Source organism: Atractosteus spatula, chromosome 3 (genome assembly GCF_055471065.1).
Source record: "Atractosteus spatula isolate fAtrSpa1 chromosome 3, fAtrSpa1.hap1, whole genome shotgun sequence".
Classification (NCBI taxonomy): Eukaryota; Metazoa; Chordata; class Actinopteri; order Semionotiformes; family Lepisosteidae; genus Atractosteus; species Atractosteus spatula.
The window spans coordinates 50,385,219-50,402,564 of record NC_142708.1 but is presented as its reverse complement, the minus strand read 5'-3'; positions in this window follow the sequence as shown (position 1 = coordinate 50,402,564).

Here is a 17,346-nt window from a genome sequence, read left to right as displayed (position 1 = left end):
TGCTGTGGCCCTAAATGGAGAACATACTGACATTTTCCCTCTTCCTTTTACTGTCCTCTATGTTGGATTGGCTCAATAGCAGTGGATGCACACCAGGTGTGCCAGCTCTCCACTTGCATGGCTGTTTTTCTGGAAAGTGCCCTCCATTACTGTCCAGCAGTACTGTCTGGTCCAGTGTTATTTTGTTTCTTGTTTCTATTTAGGGCACGGTTTTTACAGGGTGCGTACCTGGACACATGTTGTGTCTTTTAAAGCAAGACTTTTTCAAGTAAAACAGAAATGTTATACGTAACTATTAGACTTTTTTAATATTTAGTATTTAATATTTCAATTGTTCGTTTTTTTGTTTTGCTTAGACCATATCAACTGTCAGATGAAACTTTATAAGGTGGCAATGGCCTGTGTTGTTTGCAAAACATCTACTATTTTGTGCTAAAGAAGGGTAGGACAGGTTACATACTTCTGTAAATAAAATAAGTCTTTTCTTGACAATCTTGTTTTGTTTTTGCTGCACTATAAACATAGGGAAATTAATTACACATTAGTCACATACTGACACCTGTTATGCAGTTGTTGTAATATCAGATGCAGACAGAAAGAGAATTGCTTTGTTTGCTGTTCTCTCAGTTGATTTAGTGAAGTTGTAGTGCAATATGGAACTGACAGTAAATCTTTAAACATACTACAAAATACAAAAATGTGTATTTTACAATTTATGTAGGTAAACTGAGTATGAACCGATGATAGCTTTCAAATATATTACAATATTTAGCTATTTATTCAAGCTTTTTGTAGTGTTTGACATATGGTATATTTCACCACATTATATGATGCTGTCCCTTCATATTACTGTATATAATGTCCCTGAACATAAGTCATTTCCAAAGGAAAGGGTGTACTATGATGTTATTTAAAACACTTTTTAATTTGCAATTTATTTTTGAATTGGTCAGTCTGTTTAATTATCAATAAAATTAACTTGATCCTTACCAGTTTCAGACTCTACTTTAATAATTGTCTTTATCCAAGCAGTCAGGCTATGAGCAGAACATTGTTGGTTGCTTTGTAACACCATCAAACACCGTGAAGTATCTGACATCAGTCAGCTCTTGCTGCTATGTGTGTTTTATGAGCAAATTGATATGTGACCTAGTTTTTTGCTGAACTTTAGAAGATATTCCTTCAGTGAAACAATACTGCTAGAGCTTGACCTTTTTTGGGTTGTGAGGTTATGATGATGAGCAGTTCATAAACAGTGAGGTTTTAAGAAGGTGTCAGATTTGTCTGTAATGAAGTAGAAGGAGACAGATGATGGAGGTAGGCCTTTTCTCCAAACCTCTATGGTCCTTGGCGAATTGCAGTGCATGACAGAGCAAGTTGCCAAAATACGTTAAATGACTATCAGGATTCCCCAAGTGGTTTCTGACTGTTGGCAAAGCATTGTCAGGGAGGGCAGGACCCTGTCCCTCTTGGCTTTTGGTGAAACAGCCTGCAAGTTTGCACTAATGTGAGATAGAAAGCTCCCTCAGACCTGTACCTGCTCGCCTGCAGGCCACTGTTGAGTTTAGAGTGTTTGAAAAGATTAACACATCTATCGGCTTGTGCTGGAGAAGCACTTCAGTCTCTCCATGGAGGGGGGGCAAAGTTGTAAAGCTATGTTTTAATAAACTGGCAATTTTTAATCGGGCGGGTACATATCCAACCAATAACAATTGACAATTTCAATTACAAAATACATTTTTACTAACTCTGATTGCAGGTTCTGCAATCACATCTGGTCACCGTGTTGGGGAAGACAGACTCCTAGATTGAGCTGCTCCCCACAGACACTGGACCTTTGATGAAAGGGACAGGAAGCAGTGTCTCTTATCCTAGGTTTGCTCAGGCACAGGGAACATAGAGTAGAGTAGAGTAGATTGCTCGGTTTAGGTGATGGTTGTGACCAGTTTTTCCTGCAATGTTCAAAACAGGAAGATTTTAGCATATTTTTCTCTCTTAAGAGTGAGTCCAGTGAAACACAGCTAAGAAACATCTTGACTGGAGAGATAACTTTTGCCATTCCCCTTGGCTGAACGCCAAGGCCTTCTGCTCTACAACAGCGTGGTTTTGCATTCTATAAAAGCACTGTCTGTAAACCAACTGTCTGACCTGACTGTGGGGCTGAATCCAAAACCTGGCCTGCTGTTTACGGCAAAATGATTCCTTTGTTCCTTTCATATGAATCTTATGTCTATCAGCAAAAAGAAAAAAGCCCAGCAAAGAGCAGAGGAATAATACTTTGTAATGCTTGATATACTTTTCACTCCTAGCTTCAACTCTGGTGTTAGTAAATTTCCGCTGAAGAAAAAAACTTTAATTATGTCCTTACTAGATATATTATTTCCTTACTAGAAATATTAGATATAAATATGTGTATCTATATCCTAGATATATTACTATACTTTAGTTTGAAAAGAATGCTCAGTGTTAATGATATTATAGTGGCTGTACCTATTAGGTTTAGTCATAGTATTAAACATGGATTAATGGGTATTTTTACATTTTATGCAAAGTACTCATTGTTGTGGTGTACACACTGAAGGCAATGTACTGTAGGCTAAACTAAAGAGCATCAGGTGCTAATGTTTTATTTAGAGTAACATCTGCTGCTTCAGTCTTCAGAATTATGAGATCTTAAATATTTCTCAGTGGAATCAATTAAGTTTGAATCATTTTACAACACACAAAAGCTTTGAAATCCTGCTGCATATAGTTTAAATATTAATGGTATCAATTAAAAAAGGGTAAAAGCTCTTGTTGTTTTAGTCCAAAACAATGGAAAGTGAACTTTGAAATAATAGTTGTAGTATCCATATTGTGAAAAATCCTTCTTGACAGAGTACATACAAAACACTGGGTGTCATTTTTAACTCTGCAAAAACAATGGGCCCACAGATAAATTCAAGTTTGAAATTGAAGTTGGGTATTTTAAGTTTGAAGGTCAATAGGTGAACACAACCCACCCAACATTAAAATGTGGTTGTATTTTTTTTTGTGTGTGTGGGAACTACATCACAGGCTAAAATTCCTTCAAAGCACAACTGCCACTGAAGCTGAACTATAAAAAATGTAATTTGTGGTAAGAAGTACAGCAAAATGTGTACTAAAATCGTATTTTAGAAATGTACCAAAAATGTTTTACATGATTACGAAATACTCTTAAAAATTCTGAAGTTTATAAATCTATCTCACCCTATGATGGACTTTTTGAACTTTCCATTTCTGCTAAATTTTGACGAATTTGACTTTCAGTTCACTAAGAATAGTGTTTAAAAGGCCATACCATAAATGAGAAGAATATGTCCTTAAACTATGCTTGTTAATCTTAATTTAAAATTTAAAATTATGTTGTTGGTCTGTGTTTGGCTGTGCTTGCTGTCAGACCTATGATAAATCATGAAAAGTTAATAAAGTGCAGAGAAGAGTTTGGAAGAACCCAGCAGTGAACATTTCCCCACGATTAGGATAAAGTAGCTCCATGAACAATATTTGTCTTGTAGATTATTAAAACAAATCCCCCTAATGTCCAAATAATCAGACATAAAACTAGATTAAATGTTACCGTGAGAAAGCCTTTTTATTGATAACTTATCATGTCCTTGGAAATCCTGTACTATTTAATACTGAGAACTTTTATAAAAGCAATAAAACTAATAAAAAAGTCAGACATATTGTACCTCAAAGGGATTTCTACATTTCTGAAGATTTTTTATAAAGTTTATATAAATGTACAAAACAGACTCTGTGTACAGTATATATGCGAATTAGGGAAAAACTTTGTCAGAAATAAAGACCAAAGAATTTCAGAACTTGGCACATTCTCAATTATAAGACCAATGTAGACGAGATGTATCAATTGTTTGCAAATGATAAATTGTTTGCAAATACCGGTCAATGGAAGAAAACTGAAACTGTCATTCTTCACACAGACAAAGCAATCTATGTACTATTAAACATAGTGTGACACTGAAGAATGATCTCAAAGGTCATCAGCTTGCATATAAAGATAGAGGTCCAAGATGTTCTAAGTCAGAATACCTAGGTGTTCTAAAACAGAATATCTTGATGTTCTAAGATACTGCATTTGTTCATGTGTTGCAAACACTGTTCATCATAGTCTTTGAATTGTTGCACATAAGTATCCACCACCACATTATTAAAAGAAAAACATATAGTGAATAAATTATAAAAGTATTCAAACCTTTTCTATGGTGTCCTATTTTGTGAAAATTACAAAGTGGTGCATATAAATTTAAACTTAATATTTTTCTTCAAAACCTAAATGCTCAGATTGAGGATCATTAAGGTTAAGATAAGTTCCAGTAAATTTGCAAATAAACCACGAATATTGATAAGCTCTCTCGTATTTCTTGGGAACGCATTTGGAAAGACGTTTTCAAATCTTTCCAGAAATTTTCAATTGTATTCAAGTCAAGACTTTGAGTGGGCCACTTTTGTACTCTTAAACCACTCCAGTGTAATTTTCACTGCCTGAAAGGTTATTTTTTTTTAAGGTTTCAGATTAAGAGCTGCCAGCACATTACTCTACAGGTATGTTCCCTCAGTTTTGATAAGCTTCAAAGTTCTGATGAGAAGCACAACTATAATGTAATGCAAAGGAACATGCTGAAAAGGCCCTCACACCTGAAGAAGGCTTTCCTTTCTTTTCTTTTCAGCATGGAATCAACCCGTTACCTGTTCCTTTGTGGCCTACACATGCTGACACAGCTACCTACTTGAACTACAATGTAATGCTGCCACCACCAAGCTTGACAGTAGGAATGGTATTAGCAGAGAAGTACAGTACATCAGATGTAACGCTTTGCACTTAGATCAAAAGGTTACAGCTTTGTCTTGTCTGACCACAAAAAAACATTTGCCATTTGTTTGCAGTGTGACTTGAATTGACCACTGTCCTACGGCATCTCTCGGCCCATTCTCACTTAGGCTCCTGGTTTTCCAGGGCTTGCTGCTTAGTTCTAATTAGTAATCATGATCCCAATAATTCAATTTCCTCTTAACCCTATATAATGCTGAGGCACCTCTGTTGCAGTGCTTTGTCATTATTTCACTTTCAGTCACTGACTCCCCGGCAGTACGGCCCTCACACACCCCATGCTCCTCTGTTGCTGCGGTCTGAAACTTCAGTGGGTTTTCTGGGCTGCTCTTCCTCCCTGCAAACTGAACCACACTCAGTCGGGCCCCATCTTCCATGGATTGTCCGACTTCATTCCGGGGGCAGCGTCTGCTGTTTGGAACACCTGGGCTTTTCTGCACTGAAGCAGCCTGCACTGCTCCCTTCGGATTGCTTCAATCTGCTGAGTGCGTCCCTTAGGCTCATCAGCCTGCTTCCATCAAGTCTTTAGTGCACCGCACTCCAGCCGATTCTTCATTCTGCACAGAAGCTCCTGGCCCCCATCCTGGAACCCTGGATACCACTCCGCTGGCCCTGCCTTCTCTGTCACATTCATTCCAGGGGCAGCATCCCTTGTTCATGTCCCCAAGCCTCTGTGTGTGCTGCCTTTTTCCCCCAGGCAAAGCAGCCCGTATCCCTGCTTGGGCCTTGTCCTAAAAACAGGCATTTTCTCTGACAGCCCTCATCTCTGCCACCTTTCTGGCTTCTCTTCTGGGTAGTCTTCATTGCCCAGCACTTCAGGGCTCTTCTCTTCTTTTTTCACTCTCATTTCCGGGCTTTTTCTTTTTTTCCTTTTTAGCCAATCTCCAGCTCCAGTGGAGCCTACCCCTTCCTTCCTAGGGAACCAAGCAGTAGGAATCCGCTCTGAAGCTATTAGCCTAAGCTCCCTAAGAATTCCTGTGTTCTGGGGCTCCAGCAGGGAGCTCTGCTCAAACATTGTAACCGTTGCAGGTGTCTCCCCTGGACTGGTCCAAAGGGCACCTTGGTGCTTCCATCAGAGTGATGAACCTGGGAGTCTGAGCTGACAGTGCATGCCTGGCCTGGCTTCTGAAAAGACACACCAATAGGGAGTGTGCCTTGAATCACCGGGTCCTGTGCCCTCCGACTTGACCCCAAGTGAGGGGTTCCTTGCCTCGCTGGTTTCAGTGAGGACCCTCCTCCCAGTGAACCCAAGGTGTGAAGCACAGCTGTGATGTCTGGTGGCTCCTTTCAGTCCAGCGTGCCAGCCTGCCTCCCTGGCTACTCAAGATCCTTCTCCTGATCTGTGTCTTTATATAAATTTAGCCCTGAGATTGAATCTTTGCTTGAGATTCGGTACCCTGACTGAGGGAACTTACAGAGATAGAGATTCACCTAGTTTTGGAATTAATGTACAGTAAATGCACCTGTTATTGCAATATGGATGACATTTTGTTGTACCTTTTCTGAATTGAGCCAGTGATCCAATAGGTAGCTATTACTTAATCACTCAGTATATAGCATCTTTAGGTAAAATAATACATAAATCATAGCATCAGTGTTCCAAAGCTTTCTTGAAAACCCATAGTTGTTGTATCAAAGATTCTTCTTACAAATCATAGATTCTGATTAAACTAAGAAAAAATTGTAAAATACAAAATGTTGTTTTTCTTTGAATTGCAACGTAAAAGATGTGTAACGCTTACGGCCGACAGGTACTGTGAAAGAGCCGGCGTACCAGAGCAGGTGACGTCACCGCCCTTCCCTGTGATAGCAGGACTACAGCTACTGGGCTGAAGAGAGATCTCTCTTTGGCTCACCGGGCTGGGTCCCTGTTGAGTGACATGGGAGTCCTGGGTTCAAGCCCCCAACGGTGGGGGGCTGACCTAATGTGGCAAGGGTGCCCCCCTGAGCCCCTGTTGTGTTACAGCTGTGTTATCTGACAACTAAATGCCAATAACTTACATTGACAGATTTTTTTTCATTTCTCCTTATGTTTGTGTTTTTGATCTCTAAGACCTTGAAATAGTATGAAGCCTGCTAATTGGAAGGAATATTTGTTTTATTTGTTTGTACCTCTCTTTATTCAGTTCAAAGGAATTGTACTACATGCAAGAGGTGCAGTCTACCCATATCCTCTGGTAACAAAACTGTTGAAAATTGAAACATTTTCTCTAGTAAGGAGGTGCAGACATTGTGGACGCTTGAGAAATAGAGCCGATTTCTTTTAGCATCGGATGTTTGTATCGGCTGACCTTGAAGCTTTCTGTTTCACTAACAGAACTAAGATCAAATCACAGCAAGAAAATGAATAGTGTTTAATGTTTTTCCATGTAGAATTCAGTTCTGTACTCGATGCATATGCACGTAGACAGACATCATGTTGTTCTGTTTATGGAGTTCAGTTATTAGTCTGGAAAATAATTAACTACTTCTGCCCTAATCCAGTACCGACATAAAGTGTTTAAACAATAGTGTTGTGAATTAGTAGGGTCAGGAGAAACTACTGTAGCTCTTCACTGGAACCTTGAGCAAACAATGTTAAGAAGAAGAAAGTTAACTAAGTTACTCTCCTATTCATTAGTCACATCCATGATTTTTTACATAACATAAGGGTTTTTGTTTTGGTATGAAATAATGCTTGTCAGGACTTTTTCCATGAAAGACATGTTTTGTTATTGTTTTTAATTAGACCACCCATCAACTAATCTTTTATAGTAATTTGGGAATACAATAACACATTTCTCTCCCCTTCTGCTCCAAACAAAGCCTTGATTCATGATTTTTATGCTCCAATTCCTTAACGATGCATGCAGGACAGGATGAAAAAAGTAATCTCCAGGTAGGAAAAAAGAAAGAAAAAACGTTCAATAAATATATTATCCAATTAGAAATTATGTATTGTGGTCTAATACAAGAATTACTGAGTGAACTAAGACCTAGATATGACAATGAGTATGTGACAGTAGAACTACAAATGTTGTTTTTTCACTTTTTGTCAAATAAGATATATAATTAGTAATTTGCATTCCTCTGTGTGTTTTTATTTTGAATTGCGTGGTTTTCTACACCTAAACAATGCAGCACTACACAGGTCTCACTCAGTTCCCAGAGAGTCTTGTCTCTTCTGGTTTTTGATCCAACCCCAGAAGTCAATTAAGCAATTAACCTAATTAATATTCTTAGACATGAATAGGATTTTTCTTAGGGTTTTTCACAAATCATTTCATTTTACTACAATTAACGGTTACCAGGTTACTAATAAATGGGGCTGGTTAGATGAGTTACAGTTATGCAATTACTCTAATTAAATAACTCTGAATTGGAAATTGAGAGCTCAACTGAACAAAAAACACTCATCCTCCTGGAGTTCTCCTCTCCTTACCTGGTGATTATCTGTTCCACACAATCCTTCCTGTAGTCCAGATATTATTTTTTGTCCAATTTTGTTTTTTGGAAAGATGGTTTGTGAGGTTCGGAATTTCCTAGTGTTTACAGGGTGCAAGTGTTGAATTTATAGTAACCAGAAAGTTTCCACTAGGTTGATATGAAGAAAGTTGTGAGTTGTTGGAATACAGTACATACATTACTAAGCAGCTGTGAACAACCAACTGTCATTGTTCAAAGCTAAATCATTCATTAATGTATTTGTGTGAAACAGTGATCAAGACTGTGATTTGAAATTCTTCAAAGCCGTTCTTGTAGAAAGTTGGAGTACAGTATATTAATGCTTTGGAAATTATTTTTAATTGGTTTAATGTCAGAATCTCAGTTCAAACAGCTGTCTAGTATAACAAAATGCAATGTTGGAAGCTGCAAATGGTATGCCCAATGAGGGATAGAAGAAGAGGAAATAATATTGAAGAATAGTGAGAATAGTTAATATAGCCGATGATATGGTCTCCAATTAAAATGGTTTTACAGAAGCTTTATGGTTCCACTACATTTTGAAATCTGTGCAAATCTGTACAAAATCCTTTAGTTGTTTTTTATCTCAGCAGATAAAAAAACTGTAATAAACAGAACAACATAAAGTATAATGTACAGCAACATAGAGTATTTTTACATTAAGTCAGTGGATTAACATGTTAGATCTGACATCCAGTTCAACAAGGGAACTGAGCTTTCTGTAGCTTACTCTCTTTTTAATTTAGGTTGCAGCTGTTTACAGTATCTGTATTACAACAAAACATTTGCATGTCTTCACCAAATAGTTGCAGTCACTTCACTTAGAAATACTGTAGTGAATGCGACTAACACATGTACTCACACTTTTGTGACTCATCACTTTTGGTATATCAGTGGTGTGTGTGCCAAGTTCTGAGGAGCCAGGACTGGATTTCTCCTGCTGTAGGACAGTGCCCAGTGGCCACATTACAAAGGTCATGAATGAAACAGTTTCACTCCCCTTCTTATTCCACTACAAGAAAATAAGGTTTGAGAACAGAGCTTGGTAAACAAAACCTATGGTAAAGACCATTTTCATAAAATTTCGTAAATCCGAGAAACATGACCATGATTCTGCTTGCTGTACAAAGAAATGTGCATCTGATAAGAGATTATGAGTCACAGAAAAACCGTTAAAGTTAGTCTCTGCAAAAGATAATACCTTTAAATTAATACTTGGGTATGAGTACACTGACACCAATGACATGTTTCATTATGTCAGCAAAGAGCAAGAAAGGTTACTTAGGAAAGATGATGTGTTGTCAGTCATACAGAAGAGATTCAGGTTATAGAAAAGTAATTATGATTCAAGGTTAAACAAAAAGATAATAGATGGTTCAGGATTTGTAAAAGGGAGTATTACAATGAATGTCATCACTAAAGTGTCAATTAAATGGCCTGTTGAAAAATGCTACATATATTTCCTGCTTCTGCCAATGTAAAGTCACTGTCAATTGTTATACCTGCAATTTGCAGTTTGTTGGTGAGTAAAACATTTTATTTAATCCAAGCCTGAACCCGTAAATGAAGTCCTGTTCAACCAAAATTACTGAATGAGCATGAAATGCAATAAAAATCTTAAAGCAATAATGATATTTATTGAAAATAACAGGGAAAACAGAAAATACACATAGTAGAATGTCAGCTAAGAGGAGAACTTAGAATAACCTTAACAATTTTCGCCTTATATCCAACCTACCCTTTCTTGAAAACATTTTGGAACGTGCTCTTACAATTCAGTTAAATAAACATCTCTTTGCAAATTATCTTCTAATGGCTTCTGATTCTGGTTCTCTTTCTATTTCTATTATTCTTGACCTCAGGGCTGGTTTACTGTTAACTGTTGTTTGGAGTTTCTGACACTGCTTTTAAATGGATCAAGTCTTACCTTACCAATCCCTGTCACTTTGTCTTTCTTGGCCGTTTTAGGTCCAAAATCAGACTTGTTGAGTCTGGTGTTCCTCGGGGCTCAATTCTGGGCCCCTTACTTTTCAACATTTACAGTACATGTTCCCACTTGGTCAGTAATTAAGATCATATGGTCTAAATTATCATTTCTATGCTGACGATACTAAATTTCTGCACCCATACTAAATCTGACACTGATGTTGCCATCTCTGCTCTCTAATTGAATCTTTGACATAAAATTCCAAATTTCTTTCATTTAAACTGTGACAAGTCATGCTTTTTGGCACACCCCACTCAAATATGTAAAGCCAATGTAGCGCTGGCTTCCTGTCAGGTTTCTTGTCAACTTTAAAATCCTCATGCTCACCTATAAGGCTCTACATGGCTTGGCACCTAAGTACTTGTCTGAGCTACTATCATCCTACTCCCCAGCTCACAATATTCCCTATTCTAATTCTGGTCTCCTATCTGTCCCCCAAGCCCGTCTACACTCTATGGGTGACAGGGCCTTCTCCTGCTGTGCCCCAAAGATCTGGATTTCTATCTCTAAGGATGTCAGAGAGTCACCTTCCCTGAGTTTTTTAAAAACTAAACTCAGAAACTTTCTTTTTTAGAAAGAATATACAGTATACTGTACATAGCTGATCCTTGCTTTCCTACTTTTCCTGTGTACTGTATTCCAAACCCCTATCTACTATCTCCTCTCACTGTATTTTTGTTTGTTCTTTAAAGCCCTTGGAGAAGCCCCTTTTAAACATGCTGCATAAAATAAAGTGTATTTATATTTACATTTATAACAATTTACATGAACCTGGTAGTCTTAACGATTAGCCAGCTGTATACAGTGCAGTTTACCTTTCTTTTTAAAAAGGCAAGGATGGAGTAAGCTGTTGTAATAACCCCAGCTTGGCTTTATACTAGTTATTTGTGAGGGGAAAGTCAAACATAAGAGCTGAATTCCAGGGTTACCATTTTGGTGAGGACAGGAAGATTGGAAAAGAAATCTGTTGGCTAAGAAGAAATTTCATTTGCTATAGTTACAGATGAGAATGACATTAATAATAGGAATAGATATACAGTATATGTAGACTTTTGGTAGAATAATACAAGTATTTATGTATTGTATGTGCACAACAGACAAAAAGAAGTGTTTTGGTGAAAAACTACTTTAGAAAATCTTTAAACATGAGATATACAGTAAAAGCATTTAAAAGTTGAGTAGTGGTAATTATAGCACTGATTCTGTAATTTATAGTAATAATGACTGAAGTCAAATTTTCATTTTAACAAAATCATACTATATTACAATGGTTCACTGAAAGATCAGCCAGATTTTATCTAAAAACCCTTCTTTTCCTAAATTTATCATTCTTCTGTTTACTGTAGACATACTCTACGATATGTTTGCCTATGCCTGTGTTTTACCATATTTCATTTTCTGCTTCAGTTGAATTTCTGTGTTGTGCATGATAAATTTGGTTCATGTTCACCAAGTTTTTTTTAACCACAATTCCACTTGAAATCACAAATGTTTGACCTGTCATCATTTAAGTACAGGCACTGGAAACACACCCATATACAATATGACATATACAGTACAAAAACAAAACAATGGCTGCAACATACTCAATTCCAAAAGAAAAGTACAATTCTTTTGCTAAATTACAATGTGTACTCTTTTGGAGGATAAACATACTGTATATTTTCCAAAATACTAACTTCCAACCCAAAAAACTAAGTATGATGCAATTCTGTTGGTCATGGGACACAATGATGTCATTACTCTGTGTGAGGCTGGTTCCAATTGATGTAGTAGAATGTTGACAAAGTCTATCCCAGTAAGCAATGGACACGAGACAGGGTACACCCTGGATGGGACGCCTGTCCATCACTGGGAGCACACAGACAAGCACATACTCATACCGGGGCAAATTTTCAAAGAAACCAGTTAATGTTCCAGTATTTTTTTTGGACTGTGAAAGGAAACCCACAGTAGCATGGGGAGAACATGCAGACTCCACACAGATAGAATCTCAGGTTGGGAATTGAAGCCAGGGCCCCAGTGCTGTAAGGCAGCAATGCTAACTGCTGCTTCACCAGGCCAACCCTCTGCTAATCCTCTTGGTTTTAACGACTTTCTAAAATGAGTTAATAATCTCTTCAGAGACTCCAGTAAAAGCATGCATTCAGAGTGTGGGTTGAGCTCTATGCATTTTGAATCTAGGCTCTGCATTAGCCCACTGTGACTGAGATCCTTCATGTGATGCACAATTGTCTGAATGCTAGCAGGGATGGAGGGATTTGAGCAGCCCAGCATATCCTCAGCTTGCCTCACCACAGCACTCGATGTGTCTTGTCTGGTACCTGTGAGTTAACTCTGTGAGCTGTTGCATCTGATCTCCCTGTGTTGTTCCAGTTCTTGCACTGCCAAATGGCATGACAAGTGAACATTACCATGGGCGTGTGTGGAATCTTCATCTCTCTTACTTGCTATTCTTTTGCTGCTATTCAGCCTCTGTGGCTTCATTGACCCTCTTAACAAAAGGAGCAGAAAGAAAGGGATCATTCCTATGAGAGTTTGCATACAATGTAAGTGGGTGAAATAGTCAATATTTGTGCTTGTAATAACAAAGGGATGTTGTCTATAACTTTAGTGTCTGCTGTCTATAACGTTAGTGTCTGGCCAACTTGTTACAGATAAAGACAGAAAAAGGGAATGCCTTGTTTCTATGTGCAGCGCAATTGCATTTATGCCAATATGAGTCTCAGGGGTTTTTGCAGTAATGCAATAATCACTGGGTGTTTCCAGGTGATAAAAATCAGAAACAGTAAGAAACAAACTACTGTTGTCAAGAAATCAAGTTTACACTCTCAGAGGATTAACAATGGTTGCAGAGTTCTGCTTCACGTGGTCCATGGAGACACCCTATTTATGTGTTTCCTGTTTGTCCCAACAGCACCGAATAGAGTGAAGATATGACACAGATCATAGCATCACCGAGTTTGGGGATAGATTCTACTAATTTCTCTCCTATTCACTTCTCTTAGTTGGCAATTCCATTTCTATAAGATCAATTAGTTTTCCAGTTCAATCCATGGATATATTCTGGTTCCTTTTATTTTGTCATGTGAAAATCCGCCTTTAGTCCATGAATCATATTTTATCAGATTGAATTAAAAGTCATTGATGAGACATCTATTGTTTGTATAAATTAGATTTTACATTACAGTGCAACTTGCAGGTCCACGTACAAGAAGTAAAAAAGAAAATAAAACAAAGTTATACTGTATGTGATGCCTCAGAAAGAACGACATAAAGACAGTCAATCAATTCTGTTACACTTGACCGTCACAAGTTCATCAAATTTGACATTACTTAAGTGCCATTGCTCAGGCCTGAAGACCTTTCCCCACCACACTGCAGAGTCCTTCTATAAATGTGGATGAAGCCAGATACTTACAGACTAGTTGTACTAAACAGGACAAAATTGAGCAGAAGGAAGCAGAAAACATTTAAAATGTCACGGTATGAAATTCTGTGTCCAATACAATCTGATTATATGCACAGAGAAGCCCTGCTCTAGAGTATCTTATATGTTGGACCAACTGAAGCTTTTAAAATAAAGGAAATTAAAATAATTTCTTCCTTCCTTTACTCTCTACAATTTGTTATCAATAGGAAGTCACTGTTCATGGAAAACAGCTTGACATTTGAGGAGTAAAGAAATTTCCACTAGAAAATCAAGAACGAAAATTCCTGCAGCATAAAACCCTGGGAATGGAGGATATGTTTTTCTCCCTGACATGAGATAAGAGACCCGTGTTCCGTGATCTGTGTAAAAGGGTCAGCACTTTTTTTCTTCAGATGGTATCGATTGCGTTGTTCCATTGTTCCAGCAGCCTTGAACAAGGGCACCTGTTCCCTCACTCACTTTCCATGAGCCTGAGCTGTTAGGACTCTGTCTAAAGCTGTGCGTAGGATCTGATTCAACCTGGGAGACAGTTACACTCAGTCTTCAAATCTAAAGCAATCCAAATTATTTTAGGAAAGAAATATGTGAACACTGTCATTAAAAAAAAACAAACAAATCTACTACGTTTTAACTCTAATAACGCCAACACAGTTATTTTGACTTTTTTCAGGGTTTGAACTCAATTTCCTCTTTCCATATACAGTAGTCTGTGACATATACAATGCAGCATGTACCTTTCCATGCACAAGGCTTATAAAATATATATAATAAATTATACCTAATGTAACTTTGAAAGCTATCAAATTGACTACCACACAAAATTGCTTTCACAGAAAGGTATTCTGCTTGATCATTTTACTTATTATTTCAAACTCATCTTGCCCTACATTTGATACTTTTGTTTTATATTTTGATGAGCAAAATATTTTTTTTTGTGTAACATAATTTGTGTAATTATTTATTATGTTTTGTTTGTTCAGATCACCATATGGAATAACCAGCAGCAATATAATCCTGTAACTTACAACTGGCAACCAGTGAAGCTGAGCAGATGTGAGCCTGGCCAGTACTTACTGGGAAACGTAAAGGCTGCCACTAGAAGAGGTGTTAGTAGTACCAGTCGGGAGCGCTCACCGTGTGGTCTGTGGGTCCTAATGCCCCACTATAGTGATGGAGACACTATTACTGTAAAAAAGTATACTGATTAAAAATCCCAGGGTGATTCTCAAAATGTGTAGGGTGTTAACCCCAGTGTCCTGGCCAGATTTCCTCCTCTGGCCTGTCCTCTTAATAATCCCATTCTATGAATTGGCTTCATCACTTTCTTCTCCTCCTCACTGATAGCTGATGGGTGATGAGCGTACAGGCACACATTGGCTGCCATCTCAACATCCAGGTGGGTGCTACATACTGTATTGGTGGTGGTGGAGGGGAGTTCCCATTACCTGTAAAGCGCTTTGAGTGGAGTCCAGAAAAGCACTATATAAGTCTATATATATATATTCCTGCTATATAAGGAAAGTGTGTTATAAATACTACAACTACATCTGACTTTATACTCTTTTTACTTTAGTTTGTAAAAAATAGAGGGATTAAAAGTATGAGCATAATTCTGGCTCTTGTAGTGTTAATATAGCTACCAGCTGTAATTATACATAACTAAATTTTTAGTAATCGTTTTCAATTTAAAAGGAAAAGCAATTACGTTTACTGTGCTTTCTTATGGATAGAATTTTGCTTTAGGTTACGTTAATGAAGGGCAGTGGGAAGTGTTAATGTGGTGTAAAGTAAATTGTAAATTATACCCTATAGTAGAAAGTGAGAGAAAAACAAGTAATGTTGGTTTAAAAGAAAAAAAAGCATGAATCACCCACACATTAATATTTTTCAGTCTTGAGTATTAAATAAAGTTTGGAAAATAAAGATATAAAGCACTTTTAGATGTCTTATCTTAATAATTTTATATTGTTACAGCTTTAGGTGACTGAAAAGTGTCTCTTAGATTTTAGATAAAAATTGTGAAACTTGGAAGAGTAAACACTTCTAACTTCAAAGCAGAGAGAATGTTTGCTGAGGTCTGGGGGGGTCCTTTGAGCAGAAACAATTGTAAAGTTTACCTTAGTATACCTAAGTATACCTAAGGGTGACCAGAATGTTAGGCCTCTGAAACTAGTTTGTGTCTTGTTATTGTAATAAATATTTGTTTAACCAAGTGTGCCTGTATTATTACTCCCATCAACAAAGCTGTGCCAGAGAACAAAGAATTCATCTTGCTCTAATTATACCAGCCACTCGGGTATATTGCTAGAAAATACTTACAAGTTGGGGGTTATGAATAAATATTTCACTTATTGACTAAACCGCTTGGTCAAATCCTTATTTTCACCATTTTCATAACCCCCCCATTTGTAACAGTATATATGTACAGGCATGGGTAACCATTATAAAAGCATTTAAGACAGCAAATACTACAGTAAGTAGCATTCATTTTTGAAGGTAAAAATATAGGTCTTTAGATTTAAATTATGAGTGTAGAGTGCCTCCTGAACTATTGGCAAAGTTCTAGATTGAGATAGGTAAATTGAAGGAGAGCTCCGTTTTTGTAATTCAGAAGGGTTATGAATGTGTTCAAATGTTGGTTACATATATGCACAGGTATGGCATGCATTGAACAACACTGAACAACTTGAACATATGAAGCATGAGCATAACTTGTAAGTATGAGTTGGAGATAAATCCTTCTGCAGCCAGAGCATCTTAGACCACTGAAAGCCTGTCTTTACCAGAAGGTCTGTTGCTCCAGAAACTATCTGTGAATTAGGCAGCAATGTGTGGTTTGCTGCTCATGGGTGTCTAGCGTTGTACTGAGCTCTGAATATTGCTCCCTTTAAATCTAAAAATAATCCCAGGTCAATAGATACAATCATCTGCTGAGTCATTCATTTTACAAATGGACTTAAATTATTATTTTAATAATATGCTTTATTTAATTATTTAAGTATGAAACTTTAAAATTTAACTTTCCTGGTAAGACCTGTATTGTTTGCATCTTGGTGCAGTACTCAGAATCAATTTAAATCTTTATTTGGGTTGTGTAAACAGTTCTTCTTTTAGTGCTCCAATTTTGTTATAACTGTGCAACAATTTTCTTAGAACTGTTGCAATGATATTTTTACAGTCTTTCACTCAGATCTGGACAATTTCTAAATGTGCAAATACACATCTCCACTGTTGAAAACATCAGACTTGCAGCAATATCCAACTGATTCATTGCAGGTACAAGGACTGGTGAATTATGCATTTCAAAAGAAAGGTAAAATTGCAAGAACTAAATGAAAGGCAGAGACTTGTTTTATTTGGTATTACTGTATGTACATGTTTAAGTGAACCTATTTTATTTTAAATTCCCTTTTTACTTGTTCTACACAAGCAAACCCCATGTCATTAATCTAACAATGAAGTGACTTTAAATATGTGAGCTTAATTTAATAAACAAATCACAGGTTGAGCCCCATATATGAATTTATAACCGACATTAAGGAGGAAGGTTAGATCCTAATTTTGCACACTTGTATTAGTTTATGTATGTGTCTTGCACACAGGACC